This window comes from Rattus rattus, chromosome 3 (assembly GCF_011064425.1).
Source record: "Rattus rattus isolate New Zealand chromosome 3, Rrattus_CSIRO_v1, whole genome shotgun sequence".
NCBI lineage: Eukaryota > Metazoa > Chordata > Mammalia > Rodentia > Muridae > Rattus > Rattus rattus.
In genome coordinates, this window is record NC_046156.1 from 208792976 (window position 1) to 208806604 (window position 13629).

Genomic DNA, 13629 nt, shown 5'->3' on the forward strand with positions numbered 1-13629 from the left:
AACAAAAACAAAAACAAAAAACAACAAAGATAGGAAAAAATGTATTAGTTACTTATGCAAACACATCTATTTCAGTCTTTCTGTATAAATGTTTTGAATATAGATTGTTGCGACCCTAGCCCCAAAGAAAGGTCATACATACAGTAAATAGTAGAAAATTAGATGTGCTTATTTTGAAAGTTAGATATATAAAATATCTAATGATATATTCAATGTGGAAAGAATATATACATAAAGACAAAAGTAATGTTTTTTATTAAAAATCATTCTCATGAGTGACAATGTTTTCTCAGAAGAAATTATTGTATTGTAGGTTTTTATTTATACATGCCATATATACTATAACTTTAAATGTACAAACAAGTAAATCTGGAAAACTGTAGAAGGTATTGGCAGTATCAATTAATATTTAAATCAATATAAAGATACCTTATGTTTAGAGAAATTGGGAATAAGCTATGATTAATAAATATTTGCAAATTCATGGTAATCTTTATCAATTTTCTAAAAACCATTATTGTAATAATCAGAAGGCCTAACAGTCAATACAGAAAAAGTTTAGCTTGACACAGGTAGAGAAGTTAATTTTGAAATAGATTTAAAAATATAAAATAGTCATATCTCTTACTTTTCAGCTCAATGCACTAATATAATAATCAAATCTGTATTCCTGGCTTGAATAGACATAGGTACCATTTGAGTAGGACTGAGAACCCAGGAAGTATCAAACATTGATGCAAAGTGGATTTTCAATAATGTTCAAATTTCTTTTATTTAAGAAATGTTAGTCTCTTACTCAAAGATTGCTATAAACATTTCCACAGATGTTAGAATTAAAATAGACTCTAGTGTTCTTTAGTGTGTAATATTTTTTATTTATTTATATTTTTTATTGGATCTTTCTTTATTTATATTTCCAAATGTTATCCCTTTCCCGTTTTCCTGTCCATAAGCCCTCATCACCTCCCCCTCCCCTTCTTCTACAAGGGTGTTTCCCTTCACATCTAACCCCCCCTTACTGCCCCCCAACAATCCCCTACACTGGGGGTACTTGCAATAGATACAGTTAGATGTTTTTGTTTTGTTTTGTTCTGTATGGAGTGTTGTTTAATTGTGTTTACATGTTTAGGATAATTTTTTTCTTTCTTTGTTGTCTGTATGTTTGCTTTTGTTTTTCCCTTTTTTGAGAAAGAACATAAATTTGGATAGTTAGGGAGAAAGAATCTTGGAGGACTTAGAGCAAGGAGAAGAATATGATTAAAATACATATAAATTTTAAAGAATATTTTAAAATATAAAAATATAAAAATAGGGGTTGGGGATTTAGCTCAGTGGTAGAGCGCTTGCCTAGCAAGCGTAAGGCCCTGGGTTCGGTCCCCAGCTCCGAAAAAAAAAAAAGAAAGAAAAAAAAATATAAAAATAAACACAATCTCAAATGTTCAATCTACTTAGAAATACATGAAATTCAGATGCTTGAGTGAAAACCTTCTAGCTCATGTCCCAAAAGAAGAAAGGAAGCTCTTTTTCTGAATGTCCTCAAAAAATCTTCAAACTAGATGTCCTTTCCTTCCATTTCTTGTGCACCTCTCTGTCTCCTTGACTTCCTCTTACTCTCGATGGATTTTTCTATGTTTACTTCCTGTCAACTGATGGCTTGTTCTACCACTTGGCATATTATTGATTTTTTTAAAAAGTCCTATTTACAATAAACAGAAAGTTCTTATACTAAAGTATGTGCAAGAGCTGAGCAACATCACAACTAGAAACAGTTTCCTTCTTTTCTTTTCCTTAATTTGTAATAAAGTTTTTAATAAAATATTATTATCAATGACATAACAAAAAGAAAACAAAATAGTCTTGTAGAAAAATTAAGGATTTTTTCTTTTATTCGATAGTTTCTTTATTTATTGGATTTTTTTTATTTACAATTCGAATGTTATTCCCTTTCCCAGTTTTCTTTCCATAACCCCCCTATCCCGTCCTTCCTCCCCGTTCTTCTATGATTGTGTTCCCCCACTCCAACAACCAATCTGATTCATTCCTCTGTGCTCTGACATTCCCCTACACCGGGGTAAGGTGGGGGGAGGGGGAAATCCAGCCTTGACCGGACTGAGGGCTTTTCGTCCAATTGGTGCCCAATAAGGCCATCCTCTGCTACAAATACAGCTGGAGTCATGGGTCAGTTGATGTGTAGTCTTTGGATAGTGGTTTGGTTCCTGGGAACTCTGGTTGTTTGGTATTGTTGTTCTTATGAGGTTTCAAGCCTCTTCTGCTCCTTCAATTCTTTCTCTAACTCCTCCAAAGGGGAACCTGTTCTTTGTTCAAAGCATTCACCTCTGTATTGTCATAATCTAGCCGAGCCTCTCATGAGACAGTGATATCATGCTCCAGTAGGCATGCACTTCTTGGCTTCATTAATATTGCTAATGAAGATTTGGTAGAGAAAAAAAAATATATATATATATATATATGCAGGATCTCCAGGTGGGACAAACTCTGAATGGCCATTGCTTCAGTCTCTACTCCAAATTTTGTCTCTGTAACTCCTCCTATGAATATTTTTGTTCCCTCCTTTAAGAAGGACTAAAGCATGTGCTTTTTTATTGTCCTATTTCTTGAGATTCATATGATCTGTGGATTGTATTTTGGGTAATTTGAGCTTTTGGGCTAATATTCACTTATTAGTGAGTACATCCCATGAGTGTTTTGTTTTGTTTTTTCTGTTGGTTTGTTTATTTGTTTTGGTTTTTTTTTTTTTTTTTGGAATTTGGTTAACACACTCAGACTGATTTTTCTAGTTCCAGCCATTTGTCTGGATATAGTAACCTGGGCTTGCATTTGTATTCTCTTAGGGTCTGTATGACATCTACCTATGATCTTCTGGCTTTCATATTCTCTGGTGAGCAGTCTGGGGTAATTATGATGGGTCTACCTTTATCTGTTCCTTGACCCTTTTTCCTTATTCATTGTAATATTCTTTCTTTGTTTTGTGCATTTTGTGTGTTGACTATTATGTGATGGGAAGAATTTCTTTTTTTTTGGGAGGGTCCAATCTATTTGGAGTCCTGTAGGCTTCTTGTATGTTTATGTGGGTCATTTCTTTTAGCTTAGGGAAGTTTTCTTCTGGAATTTTGTTGAAGATATTTACTGGTCCTTAAAGTTGGGAATCTTCTCTCTCTTCTATACCTGTTATCCTTAGGTTGGATCTTCTCATTGTGTCTTGGATTTCCTGGATGTTTTGGTTAAGAGCTTTATGGGTTTTACCTTTTCATTGTGTCAATGGTTTCTCCAGTATCTTCTGCCCCTGAGATTCTCTCTTCTATATCTTGTATCCTGTTGGTGATGCTTGAATCTATGATGCCTGTTCTCTTTCCTAGGTTTTCTATCTCCAGCGTTGTGTCCCTTTGTGCTTTCTTTATTATGTCTATTTCCATTTTTCAATCCTGGATGGTTTTATTCAATTCCTTCACCTGTTTGATTGTATTTTCCTGGAATTCTATAAGGAATTTTTGTGTTTCCTCTTTAAGGGCTTCTACTTGTTTACCTGCATTGCCTTGTATTTCTTTAAGGGAGTTATTTATGTCCTTCTTGAAGTCCTCTATCACCATCATGAGATGTGATTTTAAATCCGAGTCTTGTGTTTCCAGTGTTTGGATATCCAGTATTTGCTTTGGTGGAGAACTGGGCTCTGATGGTGCCAAAGATCTGGATACAGATATCTATGGGGCCAGGTCAGCACTGAGCGGAAACAGAAAGCAGAAGGGTCTTGTCTTAGACTGCTTCTGGGTTTGTGTGTCCTGAGGGCTCCAGGCAGGTTGCTTGGAGCAGAAAAGTTAGTCTTACCTCAGCGTGTCAGTGCTCCCAGCAACTGGCTTTCACCTCTGGGGGCAGGCTAACACTGGAAGGGTCCTGTCCCTGACTGTTCCTTGGTTCCTGTGCCCAGAGGGGTTCCTCCTAGGCCAGCAATGTGAGCAGAAGTAATTGCCTCAGGATTATCTGTACTTCTAAGAGTCCAGATCTCTCCCACATGGGATTTGGGTACAGAGAACTGTGGAACTGGTTCAGCACAGAGTGCAAGCAGAAACTGGAAGATTCATGCCCCTGACTGCCCCTAGGTTCCTGTGTCCAGAAGGTGCGAGGCAGGTTCCTCTTGGGTCAGGAATGTGAGCAGAAGTGGTGGTCTCCCCTGAGTTCTCAGGATTGTTTGCACTTCTGAAAATCCAGCTCTGTCCCTCACAGGATTTTGGTACAGAGAGGATATTGTCTTTATTTACATCTCAAATTTAATCCCCTTTCCTGGTTTCTCCTCCCAGAACCCTTCATCCTATTCCCCCCTCCCCTTGCTTCTATGAGGGTGCTCCCTTATTCATTCACCTGTTTCCTCCCACCTCTCTCCTTTGTTATTCCCCTACACTAGAGTACTGAGCCTTCAAAGGAACTTTCTTTCGGCTGATGCCCTGAGAAAGCCATTCTCTGCTTCATATGCAGTGTCAGTGTTTCAAGTTTCATACTTATTTCTTTAATCCATTTGGTTTTATGATTTGTACAAAGGGAAAGTCTAGATTTAGGTGGACATCCATTTTCATCACCATGCACTTTTGCCCTCATCGTCATATAATAAGTGAATGAAGTTTTTTGTACTCATGTTTGGGTTCCTGATTTTGTGCTCTTTGTTTACACATATGTTCTCATGGTAGTACTGTATTGTTTTTTTATATTATTTAGTCATATGTTTAGAATGACCAGTCTACCATCACGTTGGACCATGGAGCCATCTTATTTGTCCTGACCAAAAAAAAAAAATGCTTTTGATATTTTGGCAAACTTTTGAACACAATTTAAATATTGGAAGGTAGGTGAGATAAATTAGGTCTTCCTAGTAAATTGACATCCCAAAATGAGTGGAAATACTTAATTTTGAGGGTGTTGACGAGATATATGTAAAAGCTATACCTTTATTAACAGTGAAATCGGCTGTTTCAATCTGGTCACACAAATCAGTATAAAGAAGTAACTGTAGATGACTGTAAGTTCTATTGTTATGGTTCCACATCTTTATAATATAAAAGTTCTTAATTATTCATTTATTGTCAGGATACTTTTATCAGGTATTTTTATCCATAGGTATAGAATAAAGCTAATGTTATCCTGGTTTTTTGTTTCCATAGATCATTCCCAACTGCTTCTCTATCCCAGAATGATTAGTGTTCCTTAAATAGTCAAACACTCCAACTCATCTCATGTGGGTGAGGAACATGTGGCTTTCTAACTCATCTGGGTCAAGAGCAGATATGAATATGATTGGGGATTTGGCATGTAGGTAAGAATAAAGGGACACTTGTTTTAGTGCCAATGTGGCAATATTACAAAATAGAGAATGATTCAGATGCTAAGGAAAACAAAATATTAAAGATCCTGGTAAATGGATATGTAACTAGAAACATTCATCGTGAGTGAGGTAACCCAGACCCAAAAAGAAAAACACATATTTTATGTTATTTTTTACACTGAGATGTTTAATGATTTAGATCAATAATTTTCAACCTGTGCACAGCAACCCCTTTTGGAAGAAATGACATTTTCACAAATATCCCATATCAGATATTCTGAATAACAGAAATTTAGATCATGACCTATAACAGTTACAAAATTGTAGTTATGAAGTACTAATAAAGCAATTTTATGGTTGGGAGAGTCTCAACAATATGAGCAACTGTATTAAAGTATCACAGAATTAGGAAAGTCAAAGACCACTGTTGTAAATTATGCATCTTTCAATAATAACCAGAGAGGCAAGGTAGTTATTATGGGGGTGGAGAGAGAGAGAGAGAGAGAGAGAGAGAGAGAGCGAGAGAGAGAGAGAGAGAGAGAGAGAGAGATCCAAGAAAGGTGACAGAACACAGAGTTAAAACAGTGAAATAATAGTGACAATATAGTGATTAGAATAATAGCATTAACTGTGGGGCATGGGAAGGCAGGATTAGGGAAGAATTATAAGACACAAGAAAACCAAAAGCCTTTTGAAAAATTTATGGAAATCTATCACTATAGAAAGCCTGATAAAACACAGAAATATATGCAAGAAAGATTATTGGAGTCACCATAGTACTGTGGTAACAATGCTCCAACTAGACATTTTATATCACAACTAAAAGTCTATACTGCTAGAAATGGAGGATATCCTGTTCAGTTATTGGCCAAAAGTGTCAATAGACACCTTTTCTATCTTGTGTTTGTGTATGCGTGTGTATGTGCTTATGCATTCATGAGCACATGTTCCTGTATGTTCACACATTTGTACAGACACAGTTCTTTGTTGTTTTATTATTTTTCTCATGATGTGTGTACAGAATTTTATTTGGGGGTTTCCATTTTTACTCTCAATTTTTTGGAAGTTTATGAGGTATGGAGAATCTTTGGATTCGGAAAAGGAGAAAGTATATAATCAAAATATGACCTATGAATCTCTTGATTGCATTCCTATGTACAATATGTGGATATGTAGTATACATATATATGTATACTGTGTGTAGAACTGAATAGTTAGGGATTGTCTGAACAGTTTTCATTACACATTTATGTCTTTTTAAATTTTACCATAACTATGCCTATGTAAAGAATCCAATATCAAAAGGTGAAACATAGTAAATATTTGCTTTGTTTGATAAAAGGTATTATATCATGTTAATATAAGTTCAAAATTGAAGATGTAATTTGGAAAGTGTTTTCTGACTTTTGCTTGTTTGTTTCTTTGTAAATTAGGTAGGAGGCAAAAGTGAAGCATATTGCCATAACATTAACACAGTGTATACACTGGCTACATGGAAATATACAAATAGGATATATGGATAATTGTCTATAAAATTGAGAATGATATTGGAAAGTCATGTTAATTGTTTCCTCTAAGAGATGATTACATGGAAATCTAATTTATGATTAAATTAAAATTATTTATATTACTGAGATTAATATTTTGGTCAATTTTAGAAAAATAAAATTTACATATACCATTTGAAACAATTAAAATATTGAAAACTATTTAATTATAAACTATACAACTTGCAAAATATTTCCAGTGGCATGTAATTAGAAACTTGAACAACATATCACTTGTAATAGAGTAAACAAAACTACACCAATTATTATAATATACCTGACAGCAAACTTAACTTTGTTCTCATCACTATTCATTTAGCCAGACAAGGCTGTTAATAGATGCAAAAATATCAGGTAACAACTTGGATTTCTTTCCCTATACAAAAAGATAGTGAACTATCTTGCCTAATTTGATTTTTGAGGTCTCTGAATCTGCAAGTTAATTCAGAAAGTTCATATGAAAAGGATAGTTGTTAATACTATGCAAATTGGGAGCATGTGAAAATAATAGCTTGAACTTACTGTTCAGCTTATAATACTTAAAGGCCAGAAAATAATGAATAGGAATTATATACCTAGAGTTATACTGCCTAACTTTTAATGCCACCTTTAGAAAAATAATAATTGTTAAGGTTATCAGTGATGATTTTTAAATTAAAGAAAACTCCATAAAATATAAACCAATTCTTAATGTAAATGTCAATGAGATTGCACAAAGGTCTTATTCTGAGTTCTGAATTTAAATTGCTAACCTACTGTGCTGTTTTCAGACATTATACCAGGTGTGAGCTTAGATAGAATAATAATAATTTTGTAGCTCTGAAAATTGGTGAACCTTCACTGCTTCACATTCTATTGTTCATGTACAGGCCATTCTTTGCTTACTGCATTTTTTTCATAAATCATGACTTTTTTATTACATTGTACTTCTTGAAAAATTTTGGCCTATGATTGGCTAGCATTTCCTTAACAAGAAATTAAGTACAGAAATATTCTCAAGATTAATTTGACAAAAGATAGTTTCAGACTATCTTTTCCTATAAACCACTGTTTCACAATAGACACACTATTATACATTGAGCTAACTGCAAAAGAGAGACCACTAATATTATCATTGCTAGCGGAAGATTGAATTTATAGTGTCACCTGTGCTCTTCTGGCAATCGTGAGATTTTTTTAAAGTTGTAGCATCTATTTAACCTAGATATTTTTTTGTACAAGAACTAGGAAAAGTTGAAGTTTAGTGTGGCTTTAAGTGTGTTTTAATGGTTGCCTTACCAAGTTTAATTTTGATCCCATTTCTTCAAAAATCTCATTGAATTAAATTTTTGGCACATGATGTACAGGAAAATATTTGAGAATCATGACAATCCAAGATGATTTAGTAAAACAGACTTATTGATTCTAATTCAGCCTTCATCTAAAAAGTACTGAAAGACTGTGATGGAATATAGTTACATTCTATGTTAAAGGGTTTACTTATTAACTAAAAGTAAAAGAGATAGTATGACAGTTCTTTTGATTGTATGTAAGGACGCATAATTAGAAGTGCAGCTCATGCATAGTAAGTCAAACTCTGATCGCATGGACATTTTATAAGTGTGGAAAGAATAGTACACACTAAAGAATATTGGGAGAAAATATATTTGAGTTTCATTTTTGCTAGCTACAAATATCACTCATAAATTTTCAATTTAATCACTCAATTTTATGTTTTTCTTTTGTGTAATAACAAGTAGTCTACTTTTGCTAGACTGTCAACTGCTTTTCATAAGACTAATGCTGTTTTTATATTTCCATGTTGAAGAAGACAAACCTGTAAAAGAATCAGTGTCTATAATATGCTTATAATATGCAGAGATATGGACAAGGAAAATAATGTCTTTAGATGTTTGAAACTAATGGTATATATAGGGTAAGATAATTTTATATAATAAAGGGTTAGGTAAGAAGTGTCCATTTGGAATTAAAACACATATCAAAAAAGATCCTGCTTTAATTTTGATTGCTTTCACATTTCATAATATTATATGAAGATTTTGAAATCCATTTACCATAGTAAATGACAAACTATATATATATATATATACATGTATATACATGTATATATATGTGTATAATATATACATACATATATATTTATACATATATTCATATATGTAATGCTTTTATTTCTTATAGTCATCTTTGCCATTGATTCAAACAGACTTTCTGTCTTCTATTTGCTGTTTCTTGAGCCTTAGGAAAGGGATTGTGATACATAAATTCTTTAGGGACACTTATCCTTCAGATCATTAGTCTTTGACCATTGACCAGTTGTCAGCTTCTATGTTTATCTTCATCTAATTCAAGAAGATGTTTCAGTGTGAGCCTTTACCAATGTACCAACCTATCAGCATAATAATAAATTATTAAAAATTAGTTGAATATAATAGTTATTTAGCATACTATTAGTATAGTATCTCCTAGGGACTATTACCTGAGTAGAGAGAGGCTCTTGGCCCTTAAAATGGTGAACGCATATTCATAAAATATATCCTATAAGACAAGTAATATTTCTTTGTATATAGGAAGATTTTATAAAGTACGAAAATCATGTCTGTTATTTTCAATTAATAAAAAATTGCATTGTAATTATGAAGATTTAACACTTTTATTTTTCATTATATATAATTCTTATAGTGCATTGTATGCAAATCTCTTCCTCAATACATGTGATTGCCTTGCTTTTATAAAATCCACCTGAAGTGGAACTTTCTCACTTCTTGGAGACTCAGTTATGTCAAGGGACAATTTTCTAGACGCTGTCTTATGAGAAGACATTTTTCTGGAACAGACACTTGGTGTATTTCTGGAATCTTTCATTTGAACAAATATATGATATTTTGCCAAAGCAGACATCGAGGGGGCATATTATATTTAAAAAGAAATAAAACCTCACAGACAGTGAGAGGACACTCTTGCATTGGTTCACCTTGCAGCACTATGCTGGTCTTCTCTGAATGCTCTTTAATTGGATCATATTGAAATGCTTTGCTGGTTGTCACTTATTTTGTCTAGTCCTGTCTTGGTAGAGATCAAACTGTCAAATAACTTCTTGGAGTATTCTAGCTGTTCATTTCTGCTTCTTTGGTCTAATGCCAATTAGTGAAGCTTTGCAGTTTCCTCTGGTTTGAGCAGCTAATACTGATTAATGTTTATTATTTGCAATTTGTCTGGAATGTTGATACTCATGTGTGCTTGGAATAAACCCAAATAACTACTCCTAAACAAGTATGCATCCCTCATTTCTAATTAACCTTTCTTCTCTTCTACCATTGGTTGGTGGGCTAGAAAGGAGGAGTAAGCATTCAAAAACCCATTTTAAAGTGAGTTTTGAAATATCTAACCCCACATGTGGTTTATGTATAATGGGTAACTCTGCCTCTAAAGTAACAGAGGAAATGGCAAGTTTTGATAGTTAGAAACGCTGTTTAAGCAGGTTGACAAAATAGTAGCTGAGCTGCTACCGCTGGACAGTCTCCTGACTTAGTCCCATGAGAGTTTTCTGCTTTTGCTTCATAGGCTTCCTGTATAGCATTTTTTTTTAAATGGAGGTGGAGGAAGCTGAAATTTCAGAAGGTTCAATAAATTCTCTTGTGTTAGTAAGGATTCCAGAGTTGGTTATGCACTTAGAGAGTCCGTGCATAAAGGAAGAAGTGCTTACAAAGTTTAAAAACAAACAAACAACAAAAAAGCCAGTGGAAGGAGAATGAGAGGGTTCAGACATGGTGTCCCTGACAGGGAAATTACTGAATGATGAAAAAGGAATTGAATGAGTTTTAAGGCAAATGGTCATCCTGCACTGTTCCACATACTTTCACTGACAATGGCCCAGAGTACCTCATTGAAATAGGGGGCAGGGGAAAGCAGAGGGCAGTACAGGGACAATGGTTTACTTTCCATTCAACTGCATCACCAGAGGATTTGCTTGGGGATACACAGGCAATTTCAACCATCCCAGTCTATGTTCAGCATATGCCTTCTACTTATCATATTCCTGTCTATAACGAAATGACCTGGCATCCAATAGAGATGCTAGATATAAAGCATTTTTCTCCTTTTTACTAATTATTTTATATATTTACATTTTAAATTTTGTCCCCCTTCCCGGTCTCCCCTCTACAACCCCCTACCCTATTGCCCCCCTTGCCTCTAAAATGGTACTCCCCTACCAGTCCACACCCACATCACTGTTCTAGCATCCCCCAAGGTTGGGGCATCATGTCTCTACAGGATCAAAGGGTCCTCTCCTATTGATGCCAGATAAGGCTATGGATCCATCCATCTATATTATTTTTTTTTTTTTGATGGTTTAGTCCCTGGGAGCTCTAGGTCGTCTGGTTAGTTGATACTGTTCTTCCTATGAGATTTAATACCCCTTCAGTTACTTTAATCTTTTCCTATCTCTTTTACTGAGATCCTCGGGCTCAATCCAATGCTTGACTCAGTATCTTTCTTAGTCAGGTGAGGCAGAGCCTCTCAGAGGACAGCTATACCAGTCTCCTGTCTACAAGCACTTCTTAACATCAGCAATGGGGGTCATAATGTTGGGGTTTGGCGTCTGCTGATAGGATGGATTCCAAGGTCTTTTGTTGGCCTTTCCTTCATTGTCTGGTTCACTTTTGTCCCTTTCTTTCCTTTAGACAGAAACAGATTTTGGTTAAAGATTTAATGTGGTCCTTCAGGTTCTATCTTCCCACTGTTTGGTATTTCAGGAAATATCATCACCATTGGGTCTTGGGAGCCTCTCTCATCCCTGGCATCTGGTACTTTCTAGTTGTTTCCTGACCTCAACACCTGCTACATATGTCTGTTCATTTGCCTGGTCCTCTGGATTTCTCTCCTGTCTTTTCCCATACCAGATTCCCCCCTCCCCCTCATTCCCTCTGCTTGACCTCTCTTAGCCTGGTCCCTTCCACCCTCTGCCTCCCATGCTTAGTTTGTTTTTTTTGCTTTTTAATGCAAATTTCCCTGGTTATTTTATTCATTTACATTTCAAATGTCATCTCCCTTCCCAGTTAAATCCCTTATCCCCTTCACCATACCCTCACCCAGCTTTTATTATGGTGCTCCACCACCCAACCAACATGAATCACCTCAGCACCACAGCATTCCCTTAGGCCAGGTTATCCAGTCTCTATAAGACAAATGATCTCCCCTCCCATTGATGCCAGATAAGGTAATCCTCTGCTATATATGCAGCTGGGGCCCTTTATGTGTACTCTTCCTTCTTCTAAGGAGGATTGAAGCATCCACACTTTGACTTTCTTTCTTGTTAAGCTTCATATGGTCTATGAGTTGTATCATGGGTATTCTGAGATTTGGAGTTCATTTAATTTATCCATGAGTACCCATCATGTGTATCCTTTTGGGTCTGGGTTACCTCACTCCAGTTGATATTTTCTAGTTCAATCCATTTGCCTGACAAATTTGTGAAGTTGTCATTTTTAATAGCTGAGCAGCACTCAATTGTGTAAATATACCACAGTTTCTATATCCATTTTTTTGTGGCTCTTTACCCTCAGTGACAGTGTATAATCATGGGAAGAAGAGAACTAAATTATCTGGGCATTATTGTTCAACCAGATATAGTAGGTGTTATAGCAAGGAAGAAAAATTATGTCATATGTGAAAAAGAAGATACAAATTAGTGTGGGGGATAGAATTTCTCTGCTGTTCTTGTTTCCTTATCAAGGGTAAGACTGCTTCAGGAAAAAGAATATGGGCTTAGAGGAGTCCTAGAATACATGTGTTCTGGTAAACAGTGGTCAATGTCAAAGACCCAAATGAAAGGTGAAAATGAATGGTGTTGAGATAGAAGGGTTGATACACACAGAAGGGTGGTATTAATATATTTTCACAGAAGTTTTATAATCCCAATTGGCAAATTCAGAGTTTAGCATACAGTTTATAGGAATTGGTAAATTTTCATGAATAAGATAAACTGTCTGATGAATAAATGATGGGATTAAAAGGGCAAACAGGGAAGTTAAGACCTTATGTGGTTGTCTTATCCATAAATATATGAAGTGATCTTTTACAATGAGGTACTCAAATCAATATTCCTGAAATTGCAGGAACAGAAAAATTACAAAATTAGAAGTGATATGTTAGATGTCTCTGCAGAAGGTAGTGATATGGGTGATCAAGAACAATCACATCCTTGCCCATTGTTCAAACATATTACATCATAGGGATTGAGTTTGCAAATTCATAAAAGTGCCATAGCTCAGACACCAAATGTGTATAAAACAGATCTGTATGGAAGAGTAATGGCCCATAACAAAAGAGAAATGAAGGTGCTTGAATAACTGGTACAAGAACAGTTGGGAGATCAACATATAGAACAGCTTACCACCTCTTGGTATTCCTCTTCATTTGTTCTAAAAATCATATAAATGGAGGATCATATTAACAACAGTTATTAGAGTCCTTTACTAGGTTTTCCTTTATATTCGTTGTCACCGAGATCATGGCCTCTACTAATAATTGATTTGAAAAATTGCTTTTTTCCATACCCTTACATGGGCAAGAAAGACAAAGGTTTGCTTTCTCAGTACATACCTTGCATAACAGTGGTACACTAAAGAAATACTATGGGAAGTTACGTCCACAGGGAATGTTCGAGAGTCCAAATTTATGTCAATATTCTGTGCAACTCTCATTAGAAATACTTGGTATGAAATTTCTTAAATCATATATCATGGATAT